This window comes from Capra hircus, chromosome 21 (genome assembly GCF_001704415.2).
Source record: "Capra hircus breed San Clemente chromosome 21, ASM170441v1, whole genome shotgun sequence".
Lineage (NCBI taxonomy): Eukaryota > Metazoa > Chordata > Mammalia > Artiodactyla > Bovidae > Capra > Capra hircus.
In genome coordinates, this window is record NC_030828.1 from 9,938,957 (window position 1) to 9,950,698 (window position 11,742).

Consider the following 11,742-nt stretch of genomic DNA (forward strand, 5'->3'; position numbering starts at 1 on the left):
AATATTTGCATGTCAACTTTTGTTCAAGTGAGAGCCAATCCATTTGATGCCTTATATAATTTTAAAAATCCTCTCAAGACAAAAAAGCAGTTTTTTTCAAAGCAAAACAGGATCATTTCATTCGTTATAGCTATTTATTTAAAGGGAGAATTATCTTTAAAATGCTTCATAGTCACTCATCTCTGTCAAGTATCTTTTTCGGCAAAGCTGTTTAAGTCTTTTCGGAATTACCCTGTGCTGCTTTCAAATGTTCTTGGATTTACTTGCTGCCTGACTCATTAGGCTTTCCTGGTGGCTCAGCTGGTAAAGAATCCGCCTGCAATGCAGGAGACGCCGGTTCGATTCCTGGGCTGGGAAGACCTACTGGAGAAGGGATAGGCTACCCTTCCCAGTATTCTCTGGCTTCCCTGATGGCTCAGATGGTAAAGAATCTACCTGCAATGTGGGAGACCTGGATTCAATCCCTGCATTGGGAAGATCCCCTGGAGAAGGGAACGGCTATCCACTCCAGTATTCTGGACTGGACAATTTCATGGACTGTATAGTCCACAGGGTCGCAAAGAGTTGGACACGACTGAGTGACTTTCGCTTTGTTAGGCATGCGTGGTCTTCTGCTACCTGCCAGGGGTTAGTGAATATTCCTTCTATAAGGTGAAAGGAGGAACATGAGTGATGCCTCTGCAATAGGCTAAAAGTACTTGCTAGGAGAAAGAGGTGGGGGTGTTCAATGTCCTCCTCACCTGTTACTGTTGTTCCGTTGCTAAGCTGTGTCTGCCTCTTTGCGACTCCATGGACTACAGCACATCAGGCTTCCCTGTGCTTTCACTCTCTCTTGGAGTTTGCTCAGATTCATGTCCATTGCGTTGGTGATGCTATCCCCACTAACCTGGCAAGTTAGTTAAGTAACCATGAGGAGGATGCTATGACTATAACAATGATGATGAAGATGATGACAGCGGTGCTGGTGGTGTTAGTGACAAATGAGTGTCTCAGAAAGTTGGAAAACTGCTTTGCGTAAATATTTTACTTAATCCTCTCATCAACCAAGTGAACTCAGTGCTCATACATTCATTTGTGAAGAATGTACCCGAGCGTCAGCCTCTGCACCGGAGAAGCTGGGATTTGAACCCAGGTCAGTCTAATTCCAGACCTTGGGCTTTATGTTTCTACATGGCACTAACTTAATACCTTGGTGCCGAGATTCCTGTCTAAGGGACAAGGTAAGTCAGCTCTATTATCTTTAGTACTCCTATGATTTAAATGGAGCTATCTTTATTTGAACGGTATCTATAAATGAACTGGAAATTCTCCTCATGTCACACAGTTGGAAAAAGTACTGTTACATAAATGTCATGAAGGAGGAGCAGGTGAAGAGTCCGTCTGTGAGTGAGAACGCAGCACGGCCCAGAGGAGGGAACCTCTGTGTGGGGCGGGCCTGGCCTGCTCCTGGCCCCACCCTGCCAACTGTGTGATCTGCTGTGATCTTACCCTTGTTCAGTCTCAGGTTCCCCTCACTTAGAGGTGGGGCTAAAGATAGCCACCTTGAAGGGCTACTGGTACCCATGGAGAAGAAAAATTACAAGTATCTACAGTGCCTGTCAAGGAAAGTGCAACATTGCCACTACTCAAAAATGGTCGTAAGGTCCTATGGTGGTAATGACCATTTTACCTTCCTGCTTACAAGCCACTAGTTTCAGTCACATCTGGGGATAAAGTTATAACGCCTCAACTCAGCATAAAATAGCTGTTCCTGATCTCATCCCTGCCCACGCCGTCAGGCCTGTTTTTAGCCATTCTCCCTCTCACCGGGTTTTTGATTGCTCAAATGGTTTAAACATTACCTTTCTACCCCAGGACCTTTGAACATGCTGTGTCTGTGGCTTTCTATTAACTCACTACTTGTTCTTGTCTTTGAGGTCTCAGGTTAAATGTAGCTTCCCCAGGGAGCCTTCCCTGAACCCCAGAAATCATCAGGCCCCGTTTAATATATTCCCGTAAGCTTTTCTTACTTGGGATACTCCTCACAGTGGTAATTAAGTACTTAATGCATCATTACTTGTTTAATGTCTGTCTCTTCGCTAGGATGTAACCTCCAAGGGCAGCAAGCCCATGCTCTAGCTCCAGCTCCTTTCATAGGGCTCCATTCATAACTGGTATTTGATGCGTGCTTATGGAGTGAATGAATAAAATAATGAGTGAGTTGATGAATAAAGCATTGCCTTCTTTAAAAGATTCCTCTTGTCATTTCTCAACCTGTTTTGCTTGAAGGAAGATCATGGGCTATGAGCCATGAGACTTTTACCAAAGTCACAGATTTTTAGCCAAAGTTGTGTCCTTTTCACTCCTGATGAGAACAAGACTTCCTGAGGGACTGTTTGTTACCTGTGGCACAGCAGGCAGCCTTGTGTACCCAATGAGCCGCATGCACTCTGACCAGAGTGATACACTGGGTGATAAAAAGATACTACCTCCGTGAAACAGATGCTCCATTTTACGACGGAAGTAGAGAAGCTGAAGGCTGCAGGTGCGGGCTAGGCTGATACGGGCTCTGTGGAGGATCATTAAGAGCCTCCTTAGAAATGTGGGTTTACTCTGTGTTTAATCAGCCACAGGGAGAAGAAATGGCTTCATTTCAGCTCGATGAGAGCCAGATCACAAAAGGAAGATGGATGGCCAGTACAGTCCATCACTGCAAGCATATTGTCTTAATTTGAAGGGACAGCCTGGCACTCGTACTAATCAAGCAGGAAAGTACAACATGGTTAGCATGGAGGATGGGCCAGTTTAACTCCCAGCATGCCCCTTAAAGAAAAGCTCTCATTTGTTTCCTTAATTAATATTTTAAGGAAAGTGAGAACCATAAAACACATGACTTAATCACTTAAGAAGTTCCCCGGCTTGGAATTCATGATGTTTAAGGGAGGACTTTTTATATGCAAAACTTCTAAACCTCTAACAATAAAGAAGTATTGCAACCAATGAATGAAGTGCCTTAGGAAGGACAGTCCATTTGCTGGTGGCTTTACTTACCTGGTCATATTTGCAGCTGACTGCAAAAAAGGCTACAAATAGAGACACGGTCCTGTGGATTGTGTGGTTACCTGATGGTTGCTCAGAGGCTCCTGTCAGTGGCTTGGACCTCTGTTCGTCTTAGGTCCTCGAGAGCTCTCCTTGGGGAGGCATGTGAAATGAGATTCAGCTCAGCTCAGCTCAGCTCACTTTGCTTCTTGATCGCCTGAAAATGCCAGAAAAGGGATTTGAAGCTTGGGTGGGAGCCGTGACACAGATCTGAACTCAGAGTCCTTGCCAAACCCCTCTTATTTGAAGTTGGAGCAGGTAATGAGTAGTTTGGGTACTTACAAACAAGTGGATGTTTTAGAATCATTTGGTGTGTATCACATCCGTGTTTTTCTGAGATCCCTGGAGCCTTAGCACAAAGAGCTTTCACCGCCCTCCCCACCCCAATGACTATTTTCCAGATGTTCTGAAACAATGTCAAATGACCCAGTTTACCCCTGGGAGGTTTAGAAGGGGGCATTTATGGAGAGACTGGTGAGGGAGGCTGAGATACTCACTCAGCAGCTAAGTCCTAGATAATCTCCCACGAACGTGGTATCGGATGGTACTTTACCTAAGGCACACTGAGGATGGTTTTTAGAAAACGATATGCTAAACACTCCTACAGTGAAGAAGAAACTTAAGAAGCTTAACAATGGATGTAGAAATATTATCATCGGCTATCGAGGTAACAGTATCCAGTCATTCCTCACCTACAGGCGCAGATTTAGGCTTAAGCAGATGAAGACAACATGGAAGAAGTGTGTGGTCTTAGAGTGTTTAAACATCAGCCAGTCAAGGCAAAGGACTCTCTGTTAACATAAACCCTGAACATGTGTCTTTTGCTTTTTGCACCGACTCTCATGAATTATAGAATCACAACTGCAGAAATGAAAGTAGCATATCGAGGTGGGCAGGGATAAATTAGGATGTTGGGATGAACAGATACTCATGCTTGCTTCCCTGATGGCTCAGCAGGTAAAGAACCCACCTGCAATGTGGGAGATGCAGAAGACGCAGGTTCAATCCCTGGGTCGGGAAGATCCCCTGGAGAAGGAAATGGCAACCCACTCTGATATTCTTGCCTGGAGAATTCCATGGACAGAGGAGCCTGGCGAGCTACAGTCCAAAGGGTGCAAGGAATTGGACTTGACTGAGTGCCTGAGCACACAAGCACTACCATATATAAAATAGATAAATAACAAGGACCTACTGTACAGCATAGGAAACTATATTCAATATCTTATAATAACCTACAATGGAAAAGCATCTGAAAAAAGAATATATGTATGTGTGTGTATATATATATAGAGACAAGGAAAGGGCACCCCACTCCAGTATTCTGGCCTGGAGAATCCCATGGACAAAGGAGCCTGGTGGGCTGCAGTCTGTGGAGTTGTAAAGAGTCAGACATGACTGAAGCGACTTAGCATGCATGCGTATATATATTCATATGCACACACATATATGTAACTGGATCACTTTGCTGTATATCTGAAACTAGCACAACATTGTAAATCAACTATACTTTGTACAAAACCAACAAATAGCAAGAGGCATCCTGTGGCTTTGTACAGACCTTTATGAGGAAGTAATAACATTGAAACAAGAGAACCATAATTTGCAGTTAGGAAATTGTTTCATTCTCTGCACATGGGCAGCACTTGCCAGAGCAGTCCCCAGGATCGGAACCCAGCTCTTTAACCACAGGATGGAAGCAAGTCATTCGCGAGGAGAAGCGGTACATTGCCTTATGCATACGTGGGTACTCAGTTGCTTCAGTCATATCTGACTCTTTGTGACCCCATGAATGGTAGCCTGCCGGGCTCCTCTGTCCATAGGATTCTCTGGGTAAGATTACGGTGGGTTGCCATGCCCTCCTCCAGGGGATCGTCCAGACCCAGGGACTGAAGCTGCATCTCTCATGTCTTCTGCACTGGCAGGCCAGTTCTTTACCACTAGCGTTAGCTGGGAAACTCCACATTGCCTTATACCCACTCTTATATTAAAAAATCAAACAAACCACCAATTCCTTCCAAACGTGGACATCAGACAACATGTCAAAATCTGGCAAGAAGGTAGGCTAACTCTTCCATAGCACATCTGCTGCATGTAGGTGGCGTTCAGCGGAATCAGTTCCCCCAACACCCCAAAGTAAGCAACGTGCCAAAGCCTGGATGGGAAAAGTACTTCATGATCTACAGTGTGTCAGTCACCCAGCGGCTGCCAGTGCAAAACGACAGCCTTTCCTGGCACCAGCTTCACGATCGCTGGCACTGAACTCAGGGCAGCCGTCCTGCCGGGGTCCTCTATACACGCAAGGGAAAGGGAACACGCGTGAGGGCTCCTAGTCTCTGCAGAGCTCAGGATGCCTGCTGATTGCCCCGATGTTTAGCAACAGACTCTTAGGCTGCAACACACCACCAACTCAGGCTAACCGTCCTTTCCCTGAGTTCAGAAATAGATACCCCTCATCTATTGCAAGGCTGGGAATCTAGGCCTGTGCTGGAGGGTTTGCCTGACTCCAGCTCTGGTAAAGAAGCAGAACTCCACTCTTCACGAAGACTTGGATGCCCACGTGAGATGAGATAGCCGCCTGCTGATTTGCTCACACGTGGTCTGGAGCAGAAAAGACTGAAGCTTCTTACTCGAATGTGTCATCATCGGTGCTTTTCTGATTCCTTCCACTGATCTGCTCATAGTTAGAAACATGACTTACATTATCCTTATCTTAACATCCTGAACCATCAGTGTTGCTATTGATCATCAAATTAGTTACTTCCTCTCATTTCGGATCCACTGACAGTTTCGGATGGTTTGAGTTGAGTGGGTTGGACAAGGGGAAATAGGCGATTTCCTTTGCCTCTTGTAGAGTTAATCTCTCATCCAGATACTGCTAAAGCGTCTCTTTCAACAGAGGTCTTTATTCCTAGTTTAGCAGCATAACTATAAGGAACGAGTTTCTTCTTTACAAGGCTACAACTCAAAGTCCAAATGATAGATGATTTCCTGGTCCTGAAGAAGACACTTAAGCACTTATATTTCTTTCAACAATTTATTCCAGTTCGAACAAGACAGTCCATTTCTCATGTAAGCATGGAGCAAACAAGTTATGTGTGTTAAAAAATATTGTATGGCATTCTTTCAAGTATTGGATTAGAAGGACTTAGAATGTTGCCAACCAGAAGTAGTATTTTTTGAGTGTCCACCATCTAATATTTGGGGGCCTCTCTGTCTGCTGACTTCCCAGGTGGTGCAGTGGTAAAGAATCTGCCTGTTGATGCACGAGACAAAGGAGGCAAGGGTTCTATCCTGGGTCAGGAAGATCCCCTGGAGAAGGGAATGGCAATCCATTCCAGTATTCTTGCCTGGAAAATTCTACAGAGAAGACTGGCAGGCGACAGTCCACGGGGTCACAAAGAGTCTGCCACAACTGAACGACAGAGCCTGCACACACTCCTGTCTGCATGAGCTTTCTCTGTTCTTGAAAGTCCTGTTTAGGTCTGCCGAGAGAATAGACTTTCTTACCAAGGATCGTTGGATGCTTTCTTGATTTACTCCAGTGGCCCCAGTAAAGGAGATTTCTAGTTCTTAATCCCGTTTTTCTTTGTTATGTATGGACCTCTCTGCCTCCTCTCACAGCCTGTCTACCTACCAAATAACTATTTGGGCTGCTCAGGGAGTCAGGATGGCCCAGAATCTAGAACGTATCCACAGCTTCATCCAGCTGTGGAAGTTTCTCTTTCCCCTCCCTTCTCCAGGGGATCTTCCCAACCTGGAGATTGAACCCGGGTTTCCTGCATTGAAGGCAAATTCTTTGACATCTGAGCCACCAGGGAAGCCATCTCTTTTCCCCTAAGTAGAAATATTTGTTTCAACTAACATGTTTTATTAAGTGTGTTGCGTCATCACTGTTAAAAATATAAATTCTGCTGCAACTATTGCCACAAGGAAAGATTTGTAAATATCTGGAAAAAGAGTCCTTTTTCACCCCCAATACAAATAGCTAAGTTAGCGTATGTCTTTCTAAAATATCTTTCTTTATAAAAATCATCCCTTTCCTTCCTTCCTGATCTGTCAAAAGAGGTACATTTGCCGATGTTCTCCACCCAAGGGGGAAGCATTATATATTTTGCCATATGTACTTGGCCCAGAGAGAATCAAAGTGGCTGTAACAGCTTTGATCATAGCAGTGATCTGAATAATCTTGTGAAAGATTTTTTCAACCAACAGGTCTTTGGGGGAACTGAGACAGGCTTCTTGTATGGGTGCCTCTCAAGGGATCAGTTAGGATCAGAAGTGATCGATGCTTCTCCTCTATACTCATAGTCTGTAATGAGAGACCACGTTGCCCAGGAGTCTCACCCTACATGAAGCCTCCCTTAAAGGCTGAGCCATCCTATGCTAAAGAGGAGCAACTGCCACTCAGAAACACTTTCATTAATGTCTTTCTGTATTGCATGAACCTAAGACTCATCTGAGCCACGTGTTATGAGAAAATTCATGCGCCATCACAGCGAAACAGCTGTGTTGCCGCAGTTACTGACTTCTGAAAGATGTTAAGGGAAGATATTTGTTTTGAGCCAGTTGTTTTGGCTACAACTTCCCCTTCAGGTTTTCGTATCATGATGTCTCCTTCTGGTCCTGTAACTGTTACCTTGTTTCTCTGATAGGAGTGGGGGGAAACCAAGACCAGTCCTTTCTGGCTCCTAATCAGAAGGTTGGTGGACATGACAATATGCCAAGAATTATTTCTGGTGGGGCCCGAACAGCAGAGGAAGTGCCTCTGTAGAATGGCTCATTCTAACAGAAGATAGCTATGCCTGACCTGGCTTTTATGACAGATGTCAAATATATTGAAGCATGTTGTGAAGCAGATCAACTTATTGGCAAAGAAACGGAAGACCATCAAGAAGGAGGGTGGCCAGCTTTCCTGTCTCTGTGCAGACACGGCAGTGAGTCTGATGGAGGGCCAGTGGGTGGAGAGAAGGGAGACCTTGGCAAGTTGTCTGAATTGCTGCCTTGTCCACACCAGTCTTGTCAATGAAAATTCCCAAACCACAGAAGTTGTTGGGAGAATGCAGGGCAGGATGGAGGACCAGGGTGGGGGACTAAGGCGACAGGGGCCACCCTGAGAGCAAGCACCTCTTCCATGTAGCATCTTAGGTGCCTCCTGGGCCTGCTCAAGAAATGTTGGTTCTTCGGCTCTCCTTCCTGGGTTCAGTTCAAGAAAGACTCCTTGAGGGTCCACCGTGTGCCAAGCACAGTGCTGGGCGTTGGAGATGAGTGTTAATACCACCCGGGGTTCAACTCAAATCTGACCCCAGTCACAGAGCTCTCTGCCTCCTTCTGTGTCCCTCTACCTTGGGAGAACATGGGGTATTTGGGTGACTCATTAGCTGCTGAGTGGTCTGGCATAAGTTGATCGACTTCTCTGAGCCTTGTTTTCTTCAGTCACGAGAAGGACACTTGGACTCCTGGCTCATAGGGTTGAGAATATTGTACTTAACAGTGTGATTGTGCTTTGCTAAAAAGACCAGCTAGGGAAGCTCTCTAAGGGGGAGTGATGACTAGCTCACTATTCACCTCTTATCTCATCAAGGCTACTTTTCAGGCAATTTATATCACCCTCCACTGAGATTATCTGCTGTTAGATTACAAGATCCTGGTACCCTTGGTCCTGAGCTTACTTAGTCAAATATGACTATCAGAAAACCTTGGGACAAATGAATTATGAAAAGGCCACTTTTCCTTCAAATGGTTATAGCCAGCACCCAGGTGTTCTGCTTGGTTAGAGAATAAACTGGGTTATCAGCTGTGTCTTTAGCGGGGCACCCTTGTACTGTGCACAACCCACATGACCGCCCATGGTGAGCCTGCCAGTACTTCACATGGTGCTTGGCCCAAATGACATATCTAAATGTTTTTATACTCAATTTATTATAGTCACTGTTGTGCCCAGAATGATGGCATTACATTTTCAAGAAGATTACTTTAGCCATTGGATAGACTTAATGGATAAATTACAGATAAAATGTAAAAAGTCACAACAACGGGTTCTTCTCTCCTTTTAAAATGTTTCTTCCTTTAAGTCAATCATGGAAATAATATAGTATTGGATTTTGTCTGGGTTTGCTGGACATAAAGGGTACACGGTTGTTGTTTCTTTGCTTTAAGTTTTTGTGACCGTGAACTATGGGAAATCAACACTGATATGGACTAGGAGAAAAGCAAGGAGGTAACACAAATTATTAAAGAAGGACAGGTATGTCTTTATAGATCTGGGTTCCCCATGATTAGGGAAGGGAGATGAAATAGAGAAATTGAGACTTGCAGGGAAAATTCCTTGTGATATGGAATATTTGTTGGTTTAACTCTCTTCCCTTTGCTTATTCTGTCTAGATAGTTTAGTTGCTAAAAGTAAAATTCTTGTTAGATGGAAGAGCTGAACAGTTTCATATTTATATAGTCCATTTTGTAGTAGTAACATGGAGAGAAATCTCAAGAATGCAGATCTACACAGATTTCATCCTCCACACCAGCTTCCAGGGTGGTCAGATGCTTTTTCTGTGGAGCAGAAAGTGCAAGTCTCTCTAGAAGGAAAAAAACCAAAAACCAAAACAAAAACCCAGAATCTAGCTTTATGTAAATGACAAAGGAATGGGGTAAAAATGGAACTCAAAAATGGAATTGCTTTGTATGTGGGGCAGTCAACTTTAGTGAGATCGTAATGATTAGATTTTTAGCTTCGGGAAGCAGTGTGATGGTGTAACTGCCTATCTCTTAGGCGTGCTTGAGGTATCAAAGGAAAAACGATTTTTCATTTGAATCTAGAAAATGTAGACTCTGTCACTGGGCTGAAGGAGGAGCAAATGGTTTTTCAACCACAAGAGGATTCCACAAATTCATATTCTTTTCGATTCCTCATTCTGATCCCCCACCCCGCCTGGCTCCTTTTATTTCCCTTTGAATTTGTGTTAAATTCATTACAGGCTCTTAAAGGAGAAAGGTTCTCAAGGGTTTAATAGAGATGTTAGATGCTATGAATAAAAAAAGGGGGGTAGGGAAGAGGAATTCACCATGGCTTCTTTGAACTAAACTGTAGATCATCTCAAGTGCTTTTCCCCCTTTTGGAGAAAAATATACCCTTCTCCTCCAGGAAGCTCAAAGTCTCAAAGGCCTATATTAACTTGATCTTTGGGAATAGTGTTTTAATTTTTTCCATAATCATCATGCAAATTGATCATGATAATCTCTGGGAAGGAAAATAAGTGAACCAATGGCCTCATTAACTCCAATGCTAGGGGGACCCACTTTCCTAAGAGCTGGTACCCTCACCCCACACTGGCCCAGGCCTTCTTTGTACGTGACTTGGTCCAGTCCCAAGCATAAGCTGTGACTTCTTCCGTCCCTGACCTGTTTAAATTGCCTTATGCATTTTACTTCTTTAAAAAATAATGGGGGAATAATTTGAAAGGTCCCAACCTTATAAAAGGGATGCTTTTGTTCTCTAGGTTCCAACCAACATCTCCAACTGTGCTGTGACAGGACCATACCACCGATGGACATGTTTCATTCGGGCCTTACCTTAGTGACACTGAGGTCTCAATATGCTTTGGACAATAAACTGAGTCAGTCGGGATTAAAATGTGTGACTGAGATGCCTAATTCTGAATGCTACTCTGTTGAATTAGGAGGGCTTTTTTTTTTTTTTAAAGAGGGTGTTTGTTTTGATTTTAATTTAACATGGAGAATGGCAGAGACAAATAGATCTGTCCAAAATAAACTGAGTAACAAATTTTTGAGCTGTGGTGGTTATTAATTTCATGCAAGTGGCTCCTCTTTTTATTTTTATAAAGTGTAAAATTCAAGAAGCAGAACCAAATATACTTTTATTGATTGCCTGCTAGGTGCCAAGCAAGGTGTTAAATGTTTTCAAATGCTGCCTTATTTATCCTTGTCTTACAGATGAGGAAAAGGGGATGGGAAGAGGCGAAATAGGTTGCCCTGCTGGAAAACAGCCCCATCATTTACAGATCTGCCTCACCGCTGAAAAGTATTTGACACAATTGCTTGAAAATTAACTTCCTTGGAGCATCAAGGTAGACTGTTTCTCAGTGGACCTTGTCCTTCCAGTGAGTAGTGAGGAAGTTACTAGAACTCTTGGAGCCACTGGGTCCTGCGTGTCTGGATGAGGACAGTAGGTGTCCAGTACTATGCCTTGTGCCCACTATTACCTTCCACTGATTAACTATCCATGGCTGAAAAGTCGGTATCTGGTGAGTGAGTGCATGCTAAGTCGCTTCAGTCATGTCTGACTGCGACTCTATGGACTGGAGCCCATCAGGCTCCTCTGTCCATGGGATTCTCCAGCAAGAACACTGGAGTGGGTTGCCATTCCCTTCTCCAGGGGATCTTCCCAACCCAGGGATCAAATGCGAGTTTCATGTCTCTTGCATTGACAGGCAAGTTCTTTACTACTAGCACCACCTGGGACGCCCAGATTATCTGTATCTGTATAAGCAAATCACTTTGCTGTATACCTGAAACTAATACAACGTGCGAATCAACTATACCAATATAAAATAACAAATTTAAATAACAAAAGAAAAACATTAAAGCTAAGGAAAAGAGAAAGAATATGGCAGGGCTTCTTACTGAGGTGGTTTCTCTTGTGGTGGAGCT

The 11,742-nt window shown here is 43.9% G+C and overlaps 1 long non-coding RNA gene across 1 annotated transcript in view; it reads left to right on the top strand.

Annotated features, from left to right (window-relative positions):
- The window catches only part of LOC106503341, a 72,298-nt gene extending 61,456 nt beyond the window's left edge, over positions 1 to 10,842 (top strand). The window contains exon 3 of the long non-coding RNA XR_001919865.1: positions 10,572 to 10,842. This is a non-coding gene — a long non-coding RNA (uncharacterized LOC106503341). The remainder of the gene's footprint in view (positions 1 to 10,571) is intronic.